Source organism: Helianthus annuus, chromosome 17 (genome assembly GCF_002127325.2).
Source record: "Helianthus annuus cultivar XRQ/B chromosome 17, HanXRQr2.0-SUNRISE, whole genome shotgun sequence".
Lineage (NCBI taxonomy): Eukaryota > Viridiplantae > Streptophyta > Magnoliopsida > Asterales > Asteraceae > Helianthus > Helianthus annuus.
Window position 1 is genome coordinate 6,042,543 of NC_035449.2, and position 13,243 is coordinate 6,055,785.

Consider the following 13,243-nt stretch of genomic DNA (forward strand, 5'->3'; position numbering starts at 1 on the left):
TCATTTTCTAAACTTTCAAACTGTTGTCGGTCGGTAGTTGATTGTAAAATGATCACACATGTGTCGTTTGTTTATGGAAACTATATTCCAAGCAGTTGTTCTCATTATGCGTTTAGCTTTCTTGCATGTGCAGATGCTAAAGGCGAGGAGAACATGTTCGATAACAAGCTTCGGAATGAAGACACGATGTGAAGGCACTCAAAGGATAAAGATGTTCGAGTTGCCGATGACTCTACATCAACACCACAAGAATTAACGATCAAAGATTCACGAGCATAACTCAATGGAGAGTTCTTTCTAAGGGAGAGTTTGTTAACACACTTCCTAAATGAAAGGGAGTTTGTTGATACACTTTCTTCTTACAAAGCGTGAAGACTTTGAAGATCCTCCGACATGAAAGACACAGAAGACGAACAATCACAGAAGATGAACCATCACGAGTAGCGTCCAAGGGGGAGTTTGTTGATACACTTTGTGTGGACGCGACTCGGCTCGGTTCGACTCGGCTCGGTACAACTTGGTTTCGACACGGTTAGGTCCGGCTCAAGCCCGGCGTCATGACATTCCTCCGTCGTGCACCCCAGAGTTCGACACGCGAAGCACGAAACGCCGCGGCCTTTCCCGCCAACACATCACCATGACATCACTAGGTGATGTCATGATGATGTCACTAGTTTTGTCATTATGTTGAAATTGTGACATTGTGAATCAAATGACGAAACACAATGTGTTTCATCATTTTTGTTTTGGGTTGTCTCTGTTTCGTCGCCTGTAGGGCTTCTTCAGGCCCAATGTTTGGCCCAAAAGTTGTTTCGCCGAGTTATTTATGTTTCGTCATGTATGTGTCTGTGTTAGTATAAATACTCGTCTCAGTTTCTTTGTGAAACGAGATGAGCACAGAGAGACTTAGTGAGAGTCGTTAAAACATTGTTTGTATATGTTTGTGGTTGTACTCATCCCTAATCAATAGATATTGAATCTTTTGGTTACGCGTGTTCTTATTTTACACTTTGTTTGGTTTGCACCGTCACGGGGATTCCGCACCCATTACCGTGTTTGTGATAAACAAGGATAGGTTTATGTTATCGATCCACCGGAAAAACGGGACCTACACTTCTTCTCAATTAACTAGCTCTTGAAAAAACAGACAAGTGCAACAAGAAGTTATTCAAAGCATTCTATTCATCCCTATTTCATTTCACTTTAGTAAAGTAAGTTGCAATGTCAGATTTCACACATATTCTTTTCTAATTGTTTTTGCTCTATTGGTTTGTCCATCATGATCTTCAGCTTAGTCAATAGTTTGGAAGCAGTTTCAGTGATATAAAGAATATCTTAACTAGTTAAAAATTAGATATATGTCGATAAAAAAAAATTACATAAGGATGGCATGCAAACGGGCTACAAGCTGCGTTGTAACCCTTTTTTGAATAGCAAATCCAGTTCTACTAAAAATAAACTTTTGCTCTTTGGCGTCATGAAATTTGTTGTGTACGACCCTCTGCACTCTGTCCAAAACCCCACCGCTTCAGGAGCAAATAATTAGATATATGTCGATAGAAAAATTACATAAGGATGGCATGCAAACGGGCTACAAGCTGCGCTGCAACCTTTTTTGAATAGCAAAATCAGTTCTAATAAAAATAAACTTTTGCTCTTTGGCGTCATGAAATTTGTTGTGTACGACCCTCTGCACTCTGTCCAAAACCCCACCGCTTCAAGAGCAAATAAACCAAAGGTATCAAAGGCCAAAGGAATAAAGACATGTTGATTCTCAGTACAAGCTTTTTCATGCTTAGCAACGTTCTCTGATGTTGCCTTCAATATAGTCCAACCAGCCACAAAGTGGTTTTCCCTAAGCCCCACAAGAGGGGATACTTTAGTGAGGTCCACACAAGCGTGTTTCACTCATGCCCAATCGAACACAAGAACATCCATCGACCGCCGAGTGGATCTCCCTTCATGTGGGTCTATCTGGAAATTCATAGGGGCCTCCTGCTTTGCAGAGATCCCAACCCGCTTAATCACACTCATAGGACATGACTAAGTCATGTTTGTATTTAAAACCCGACAGCTCTTTACAATGAACCGCATGCTCCCCAAAGGTATCCAAGCAAACCTTGTGGCAAACCGGGCAAGGCTCATCGACTGAAAACAGAGGGATCATTAACCCGTATTTAAGGATGGCTTGATACTCCACCGCTGACATGTGTTGTCCTAGGCCTTCAATAGAGATGACGGTCAGGAAGTCTTGGATATGAGAGGACCCCGAAGACACTCTAACACTGCTTTCTAGCACAGAGATAGATCAAACTTCTCCTCCAAACTCTAGGTGGCTTTATTATAAAGGGCACTCGCCGAAGTATTTTGAGCCTTTATGTAAAGAAATATTTTTTGCAAACAATTGTGTGGCATGTGATGGTGGCCGGAAATTGATGGTGATGGTGGTCGCCGAACATAAGTGGTAATGGTGGTGAGGATGAATTTTGTGGCCAAACATAGGGGCTGGTGGTAATGGTTGAATATAGATGGTGGTGGTGGTGGTTGTTGGATAGAGGTGGTAGTGGTGGGGATAATTCTTGGTGGTGGTGGTGTTCATAGTTACAGAGAGATTGAGCGTTTGTGTCTGGGGTGGAATAGGGTGGGGCTAATATGGTTGAAAACTTGATAACAAAAATAAACAAATAAATAAATAATATAGTAATATAAATAAACAATTAGGAAAAGGATGAAAATGCCCTTCGAGTTAATGTTAAAAAATGGATACAGATAGTTAGTTGGACTAGAATTGCAATGCTGAAAACTTTTTGGACTCACTGGTTATAAATGAAACCTTTGAACTAAACTAACAAAACTGCCCAAACCACAGACTAAAATGACATTTAACTCATATTGATCTATAAAGCCTAGCTCAAATATGAAATGCCCAGTAAATATGTAATAACAACATTAATTAAATAAATAGTTTATATAATTTAATTTGTTTGGGCCTAAGCGCCTTTTTTCCGGCTCATAGGACACTTGCATCCTGGACCAGCCCTGCCACCAATGGTCATCACCATACCGATGTTGATATCTTGGAACCCGATTGTTGATCACGTAATCATGCACTTCACTAAGCGTGCTCCATGGGTGAAGCACCGTGGGTGTACCCGACACATTCTGGATCCAATGGGTTAGGATATTGTGCGTTGAACCAACAGAAACACCTGGTCTAGTACCATATCTCCTTGGTTATAAATTTACGGACTTGTCCAAATTAGTTCTTTTAATAGATTCACAGAACTTACATAGGAGATACCTTTAACTTAAATCACAAAGAAAATAAAGCCTAAAAGACCATACACTATAGTGAGATCTCTTGACTTTAACTTAAATCACAAAGAAAATAAAGCCTAAAAGACCATGCACTATAATGAGATCTCTTGATAGGATAAAGGAAAAGTTGTTAAAAAGCCAAAACAATGAATTTCTAAGAGCTAAAAGCAAGTTCAGAAAATATGTCCCTGAAGCTTTTTTTACTTTCTAAAGTGACGTTTGCTACTAATGCGTCAGGAGATGGCACGTCACCGGTTTGTAAATGATTAATCAAGGTTTGCAATGGGCAAGGGATAAAGATTAAATTACAAGATTGGAGAGAACAAATATCTTTTCAAAATTCTATTTTTAACCAAACACGCATTCCAGTTTTATTGGTGCAAGTGTAGGTTATCCAACAATTATTACAAATAACCAGTAACGAATATGGATATGGGTAGAACGGACCCAAAAAACTACTAAAACACACAAATAAGAATATATTAGTTTCCATTAAACTAAAAAGAATAAGAATATAAAAAAGCAAAAAATACCATTACCATTGTCCAGTTGCTTTTTAGGTGGCTATATATGAATGCATATCATCTTTGGTATACACACCATAGCAAAATATAACTTAAAACACACCTACATCCATCTTTTCTTGTAATTAAATCAAATCATAATAAAATGTCATATTATTCAAAACAAAGAGCCGATCTTGCAGTGATTGGAGCTGAAGCGTTTGCTCTCCTGGATGATAATTTCTCAGGTGGGAGGCGCAAGTCGAAGCCAGTGGAAACTGGTCCACCAATCTTCTTCACACCGAAGTCTTATTTTGTGCAACAAGTACCAGCCAAGAAGATAGACATGGTGGTAGAATTCTACCAGGCGGACAAAATATATGGTGGCCAGGCGGCTCTGCTTGTAGATTATCTGAAAAGGAAGCCTGCCCGTAAAGGTTTCTTTTTTTAATAATTCAAGCTAGCTAGCTACAACTATAAGCCATGTTTATTTCAGTGTTTGGTGTGTACCTTGAATCCATCCCTTGCCATATCGGTTTTATGTGGATGTAGGAAGATTGTTGAATACAAAAGTAATCTATTAATATACATACTACTTGATGGTGTTCTCTATCTTTCCTGATCCCACTCTTTGTTGTAATATCAATGACAATGATAAATAAAACCAAGAGAGGAACATGTATATAAAACTACAACGACGTCGTCCAGCAATATATAATTTTCAAACTGATACTTGTAGTACACAGAGAACTCCAGGAAGAAAGATATTTCCTAAGAGAAACAACCACCAGAAAGACAACTGCAATTAGATAAATGACAAATTTTGAATTATATCTGTATTTTAAGATTATTAGAACTGACTGTGTTTTGCGAAAGAATCATGACAGATTCTATAAAGATTTAACTAAGATTTCAAATCAAATTAAAAGTAAGTATTGAATGACTTGAAAGGATTATAAGCGGTAACATCTAAAGTTCATGCTTGGAGACCAAGGAATCAGGTCAGGATTCGAGATAAAGACCGAATATGTGAATACTTAGGGGATTTGATTCAAGATAAAGCTCAAAGATATATTCTTCAAGATGGATATAACATATAAGGATCAAGAATAGAGTTATTAAAGTCGCAATTCAAGTTGATCTAAACAACTTTAATTATATCAATCGTCATATAATGAAAAAACTCATAAAACTAATCATCTTTTTATGTGTAGGTCAGAAAGAAATCATTGTTTGTAGTTAAGTGTTACTAAACACATATGTCAGGAATCACTTTTTTATTCACTTATTACGTTAAAGGTCGGTTAATCATGAGGTATATGATGTGAGTTCGTGTTCAAGATTGATTGAATCTTCAATGGTTGAACACCATTAACGCTCAGGGAACTTATGGAAAAGATTCCGAAAGTTAGTTAATAGGATTGAGAGAAGAAGATAGAGAGACAAAGTTATTATTGATTTCTGAACCCTCTTTACAATACAAGTTCTCCAATTTATACAACAGATCTTTGACTAATTGACTTTCTAACCAACTAATAACCAACTAACAAATCACCGTTACTTGACAACTAACTAGAGTAAACTTTGATACACATCAATATATGTGTACTCACTCCTGTAGTCCTGTATATAACCTTCTCGTCGTGTTTCATCACTAAAACGTATGTTTTCCATGAATTCAATGCATACTAGAATCTATGTCGTGTTAATTTTCCATGTAATCTCCACATATTTGGCTCTATTTGATGCATGAAGTTTTTCCCAAATTTATTATTGACTTAAATATATGAGAGATGATCCAAGAATATTAATTCTACACATTAACAAGATCAATCATAAGTGGTGGTGTTGTCCAACACTATCAACTTACCAAAGGATGAGAGCATGAATAGTACCACTTTATATCCGCAAGTTTTCATGACACTGTCTGAAAATGGTGTGGCATACATCTAAGTTTGTTGCTCCTTTAAAAAGAAGTGAGTCTTTTTGCCCCTTTGTTGATATTAAATATGTTCCTTCAAAGCTTTCAAGATTCCCTTAGTATTGAAGATATCAGGTTAGTACTAGAAAAAGGACCTTTAATGACGTGTATTGCGCGTCATTAAGGGTATATGTAGCGTGTCAAGTAAGCCCCTCTTAAAAGTCGAAGATGACATGCATTTGTAGCTAATTTGCTGGGAATGGTGACTTAATCTCATCTTATGATGTCGATGGAGTCTTGTCATCTCACCTTTTGCTATATATTGTTTTTTACTTTCATATCCTAATCAAGCAACCAATACTAACAACTTAATGTGTCACAATAGACCGTTATACAGATATGCTAAAGTGCTTACTTTGGTCGTTTTCCACTAAGATGTATTTCTTTCGGAGAAACATTTAATAAACTTCATCCAATCCCCTATATTATGCTACCAAGGTTGTATTATTTTTTTCAAACCGCTCACTTCAAATTTAAATGTATATTTAACAATCTCTCTATAATTAAATACAATGGTTACTCAAATGACGTGAAAGGAACATGATACCACAATGTTAACTAATAATGGCAATACAATATGTGAACTAGTACACAAGGCATGATACAATGTTTAAATATATGAACTACAACATAACAACATGACCATTTTACTTGGCATGTTTTGATAGTTTCATTACATGTGTGGCACAAACACCCCTTAATTTATTGATATCATGAACCAACCAGAAATAACAACTATTGATCTTGTTATTGTAAAGAGCTTCACTATGATTAAATTGTTCCGACAAAATAAAACTAATATGTACGTAGTGAACTTTATGTTTGTATTGTTTAGAGGAGTTGTGAAACGGGCATATGCGTTGCTTATTTTGTGTTTGGTTTAGTTTCATCCTTAAATTGTACGTTTTATTGACAATATACGTGACGAAAGTTTAATACACAAGAATTGTTTCATTAAACTAACATGTGCACCATATTAAACTAACATGTGTGTTTGTTATTTTTGAAGGTTCAGGACTAAATTTTCCTTTCAAATTGTTAACTTTTGATTATCGTTTTTTTTCTTTCAATAAAGATCAAAATTGCCCAGTACATTTCCCCACATCAGTAGAGGAGCTTAACTTTTAAATAGGGGGAACTTTTTGAAGGAAAAAAATAGGTGGGACCGGACTCAATACATATAAAATTTTCTATATATTTTACAATACCAAGCAAAAAAGGCAGGGACGGCCGGGGCCACCCCTACCCACACTAAGCTCCGCCCATGTCCCACTTGCATGTTTTTCTGAGTCTTTCTTACCGAATGCATTGTATGTTCTTAGAGCTCAAGTGAGCTTATAGAAGATATCATTATGTTTAAACAAATGGATCATGATATAAAGTGCATCTCTAAATATGAATGGAATATAAATCATATATTATTTACAAGATTGAAAGGAACAAATGCAAATATCTTTTAATGATTTTGTTTATTAAACAAATTCACATCCAAGATGACACAGACATATTAATTAAATATCCAAGATCTGATATGGATGGATCTCTAAAGTGTGAACTATTTTTATAAGCTGAAACTATTTGCACACCAATATGCTGCATATTTACACACTTAGGGTTTAATATAGGTTCTGATATGGATGGATCTCTAAATTGTGAACTATTTTTTGTAAGTGCAGTTCCTGCCGGGTAACTGTCGCTTATGAGTTCTGGTCAACCAAAGCAAAAGTCCAAGTTAAAGTCAACCATAACGAAGAAGTCAAGACCACATGAAGACCATACATTAATCAAGGGGGAGTTGTTAATGCACTTTGGGTGAAAAGTGCATGCCTTCCAATTGTTAGGGTCTTTATTGTCACACCCCCAAAATCCCACACGCGGAGTACCACCGCTTGGGAGCGTGACTGACCAGGATCAAGCCATCAATCATATCAAACATAGCATTTAATAATAAAAGTAGAAAGAGTAATTCATCACGACATGATTGATGTTTCAAAAACCAAACTTTGTTTAAGTAGCGGAAGCATAATAATGAAAACCCAAATAAGTTATAAGTTCAAATATCGTTCACAATCCGTATCCCACAACGACCTGCTCCTCCCTGTGCAAGCTCCATAATGTACCTAAGGTCCTGCAAGGCATGCAGCAGATAATCAACAACTAGTTGAGCGAGTTCACAGAAGGTAAGTTCATAACAGTAATGCGTAAGTTCATCTAATGGGGGCTTCCCATGCATGTAGGTACTAATGGTGGGGGTTTCCCATGTCTTGTATATATATAATACTAGTGGGGGATTCCCACGTTTATCTTTACTAATGGGGGCTTCCCAATATGGTACTTACTAGACTATTTGCAACCATGTGTTCTTCTTAATCCGAGAACAGGAATACGTACAAGGTCACGTAGGATTTACGTGAGTGCCCTTCCCCGAGGACAGTGGTACGCGTGGGGTTTACGTAGGATTTACGTAAGTGTCCTTCCGACCCGGAAGACAATAGCGGGTATTAGGTTACGTAGGATTTATGTAAGTGTACTCCCGACCCGGGAGACAATGGTAGATACTAGTTTACGTAGGTTTTACGTAAGTGTCCTGACTATCCTGAGGACGATGGTCTATAGTCTAGTGATTGCGTAAGTACGAGTAATCATTCCATATCTAACATTCCAACCCAATTCCCAACCCGGGAATCCCATGCCTTGGCTGTGTGAACTCACCTTGGTTTGCTCGGCAGATACACAGAAAGTACAGGTAAGCTAGTAAGTGGCCAACCACGTCCTATCATGGTTATTATACAAGTCAGGTTTTGACTCAAGTAATGCACGTATGAACCACGTATGTTAACACGTTACAAGCATGTATAGATCATGTCAACAGTTTATAATTGAAGCAAATCCATTCAACTTGTGCAAACAATTATCAGCCCAAAAGTACTCGGCCCAAAAATATAACTCGTAAGTGCACTTGTGCGATCCGACTAGTATTGTGCGATCGGACAAGTCCAGCCCAAAAACCACCCGGTCCAAACAACAAAACAGGCCATAAGCCCAATAGTGTGTGCACGTGCATGTGGTCTCGAGTCGAGATCTCGAGTCGCAATAGGAGGTTTCGAGTCACAACAGGGGCGGTCTCGAGTCGCAAAGGGACTCGCAACTGTGGTTTCGGCTTGTCATGGTCCGGTTTCGAGTCGCAATGGGACTCGCAACCGTGGTCTCGGCTCGTGCTGCTGTGTCGGTGTGAGGTCCCGAGTCGCAACTGGACTCGCAACCACGGTCTCGACTCGCAACTGTGTTAAGTTTATCAAATTGTAACAGATTTCCATGTTTCATGCAATCAGTTTCGTGGTTTCCAAACTTGCACAAAATCAATCAATAACTAACAGTTTCCACCCATGTGTTATTCGATCAAATCCAGCAAATTCCCACTAAATCACATGAACCCTAATCAATCATATGAACAATATTCAACAATTCACATGAACATATATCATAATATTCAATCCGAACCATCTAGCACATCGACTGATTTCAAGCATTACCGATTACCGTTTAATTTATATCATGCAATCCGATTTCATAATCATGTAACCGATTTAACAAGAATATTATCATTAACATCAACATCAACATCATCAAATACCATCCGAATCAAATACATGGCAGCCGATTATCAATTCACATGAACATCACTCAATGTATACAAGTGGGCCGATTATTAGTACACAATTCATTTAACAACATAAACAGTCAATCATGAAACAATTATAAGCACACTAACCGGTTAATGATGGCAAGAGAGTGATCCGAACAAGAATGTTCCTTGGTGCCGTCAGGTTTCAAGCAAACGAGAGAGAGAGAGAGAAGTCTAGGGTTTCTTGTGTGAGAATGATTTTGCCAAAGTGTGTAAAGGTTACTAACACCCTAGTGTTATGTGTGTAAGGTATGTGGGCCGAACCCATACATGGGCCGCCCTTATGGTCCGATCACAAAAGAATGTGGCCCCCTCTAATGGGCTTGTGCGGTTGTGTGAGAGTTGTGTGGTTGGTTCATGTTGTGCGGTTTGAGTGATATAAACACATAATGCAAAGCATTCACGTAACATGTGACACATATACACATAATAACGTAACATTCACATAAAATTCGCTTTCATAAAAGTCACATATCGTACACACACGTTACATCAAAGTACAAGGATTGGTTTGGAAATACGAGTTGTCACATTATCCCCAACTAAAAAGAAATTTCGTCCCGAAATTTGGTATGCACTCACTGAGGAAGCTAGATAAGTTCAATCGTTCACTGGTTTTCCTGGGGTGTCACATCCTCCCCCCGTTGATCTGGAATTTCGTCCCGAAATTCCGAAGTAGTAGCTTCAGTCTCAGTAGTGGTTGCATTGGTTCCGAATAACTGGGGGTACTTTTCTGTCATCCTGTCTTCGCGTTCCCAGGTGTACTCTGGGCCACGTTTGAAGTTCCAACGTACTCGAACAAGAGGGATTCTCTTGTTTTTGAGGACCTTCACATCCCGGTCCGTGATTTCTACTGGCTCCTCGACGAACTGCAACCGCTCGTCGATAGTGAGTTCTTTGAAAGGAATGATGAGGGTCTCATCTGACAGGCACTTCTTCAGATTCGACACGTGAAATACATTGTGAACTGCCCCGAGTTCAGCTGGTAGGTTCAACTTGTAAGCTACTTTGCCGATCTTTTCTATGATCTCGAATGGTCCGACATACCGCGGATTTAGTTTGCCCCGTTTGCCAAAACGAACCACACCCTTCCAGGGTGAAACTTTTAATAAAACCCGGTCCCCGACCTGAAATTCCAATGGCTTTCTACGCTTGTCCGCGTAGGCTTTCTGACGGTCGCGTGCTGCCGCCATGCGTTGTCGTATTTGTGCAATCTTTTCTGTGGCGTCCACTACAATCTCTGGACCCGTAATCTGACTATCCCCCACCTCTGCCCAACAAAGAGGTGACCGGCATTTACGCCCGTACAATGCCTCGAATGGAGCGGCTTGAATGCTGGTGTGATAACTGTTATTGTATGAGAACTCCACCAAAGGGAGGTGCTTTTCCAAGCCGTTGCCGAAATCAATAACGCATGCCCTAAGCATGTCTTCAAGTGTTTGAATCGTTCGCTCAGACTGCCCATCTGTCTGAGGGTGATATGCTGTGCTCATGTCTAACCGTGAGCCGAAAGATTTGTGCATTGCTTGCCATAGTTCTGACGTGAATCGTGCATCGCGATCCGAAATGATGGAGGTGGGCACCCCGTGCCTCGAAACAACTTCCTTAAGGTAGATGTCTGCGAGAGTGGAGAACTTATCCGTTTCCTTGATAGCTAGGAAGTGTGCAGACTTGGTGAGTCGATCCACGATCACCCATATGGTATCATTCCCACGCTGGGATTTAGGTAGGCCTGTAACGAAATCCATGGAAATTTCTTCCCATTTCCATTGAGGTATCTTAGGCTGCTGAAGTAGGCCCGCTGGTTTCTGGTATTCAACCTTGACTCTCGCACAGGTCAAGCATTTTCCAACGTACGTAGCGATGTGGGCCTTCATGCTTGGCCACCAGTATATTGTTCTGATGTCGTGGTACATCTTATCCGACCCTGGATGTACCGAGTAGCGGGACTTGTGAGCTTCGTCCATCACAAGTTCGCGTAGACCGCCATAAAGTGGGACCCAAATACGCCCCGTTACATAGTAGGCGCCGTCTGCCTTCTGTTCCATTCATTATCGTGAGCCGCGTAAGGCTTCAGCCTTGATGTTTTCGGGTTTCAATGCTTCTACCTGAGCATCTCGTATCTGTGTTGGAAGGCTAGACTGAATCGTAAGCTGTAGCGCTCGCACGCGCCGTGGTAGGGTGTCTTTCCGACTGAGGGCATCAGCCACGACATTGGCCTTGCCTGGATGGTACTTGATAGCGCATTCGTAGTCGTTTAGTAGTTCAACCCGTCGTCGTTGACGCATGTTCAAATCCTTCTGCTTAAGAATATGCTCGAGACTCCTGTGATCAGTGTAAATCGTGCACCTGGTACCGTACAGGTAGTGTCGCCATATCTTAAGCGCGAAAACAACAGCTCCCAGCTCTAAGTCGTGCGTCGTGTAGTTCCGCTCGTGAATCTTAAGTTGGCGCGACGCGTAAGCAATGACCTTGTCGCGCTGCATTAACACACATCCAAGTCCCCGAATGGATGCATCACAATAAACCACGAAGTCATCTGTGCCCTCTGGCAAGGAGAGGATAGGTGCGCTGCAAAGCCTATCCTTGAGGTGCTGAAAAGCAGTCTCCTGGGATTCTCCCCAGCGATAAGTGACACCTTTCTGTGTCAGTAGCGTAAGCGGCTGAGCAATCTTTGAAAAGTCTTTTATAAACCGTCTGTAGTATCCCGCCAAACCCAAGAATTGGCGTATTTCCGTTGGTGTACGTGGTGCATGCCAGTTTCTGATCGAGTCTACCTTGGATGGATCGACATGGATCCCATCCTTGTTCACTACATGGCCTAGAAAGTGGACTTCACGAAGCCAGAAGTCGCATTTCGAAAACTTTGCGTACAGCTGTTCCTTCCGTAGGAGTTCCAAAATAAGGCGTAGGTGCTGCTCGTGTTCCTCCTGACTCTTGGAGTAGATCAGAATGTCGTCGATGAAGACAATGACGAACTTGTCAAGGTAGGGTTTGCACACCCTGTTCATAAGGTCCATAAATACAGCAGGCGCGTTCGTTAACCCGAACGGCATGACAAGAAACTCGTAGTGACCGTAACGAGTTCTGAACGCAGTTTTGGAGACGTCCTCATCCCGGACTCTCAGCTGATGATAACCAGACCTCAAGTCTATCTTCGAATAGTAGCACGACCCTTGCAACTGGTCGAATAAATCATCTATACGTGGAAGAGGATAACGGTTCTTCACCGTCACCTTGTTGAGTTCACGGTAGTCGATGCACATTCTGAACGTACCGTCCTTCTTTTTCACAAATAGTACTGGAGCTCCCCAAGGCGAAGAGCTTGGACGAATGAAGCCCTTTTCCAAGAGCTCTTGTAGCTGCTTTGACAATTCCTCCAATTCTGATGGAGCTAGACGATATGGTGCGCGAGCTATGGGTGCTGCTCCTGGAGCGAGCTCGATTTGAAAATCGACCTGACGGTGAGGCGGTAAGCCAGGTAAGTCTTCAGGAAACACCTGAGGGTAATCTCGTACAACTGGAATATCCTCCAATCTCTTTTCCTTCACTGATGCATCTGAAACGAGTGCCAAGATTGCGGTGTGACCCTTCCGCAGACACTTCTGAGCTTTCAAGAAAGAGATGATGCCAACCACTGCACCACTCTTGTCGCCTTGGACTTCGAGAGGTTCTTGTCCAGAACGTGGAATGCGAATAACCTTCTCACTACATAAGATCTCTGCCTGATGTTGGGATAACCAATCCATCCCTATG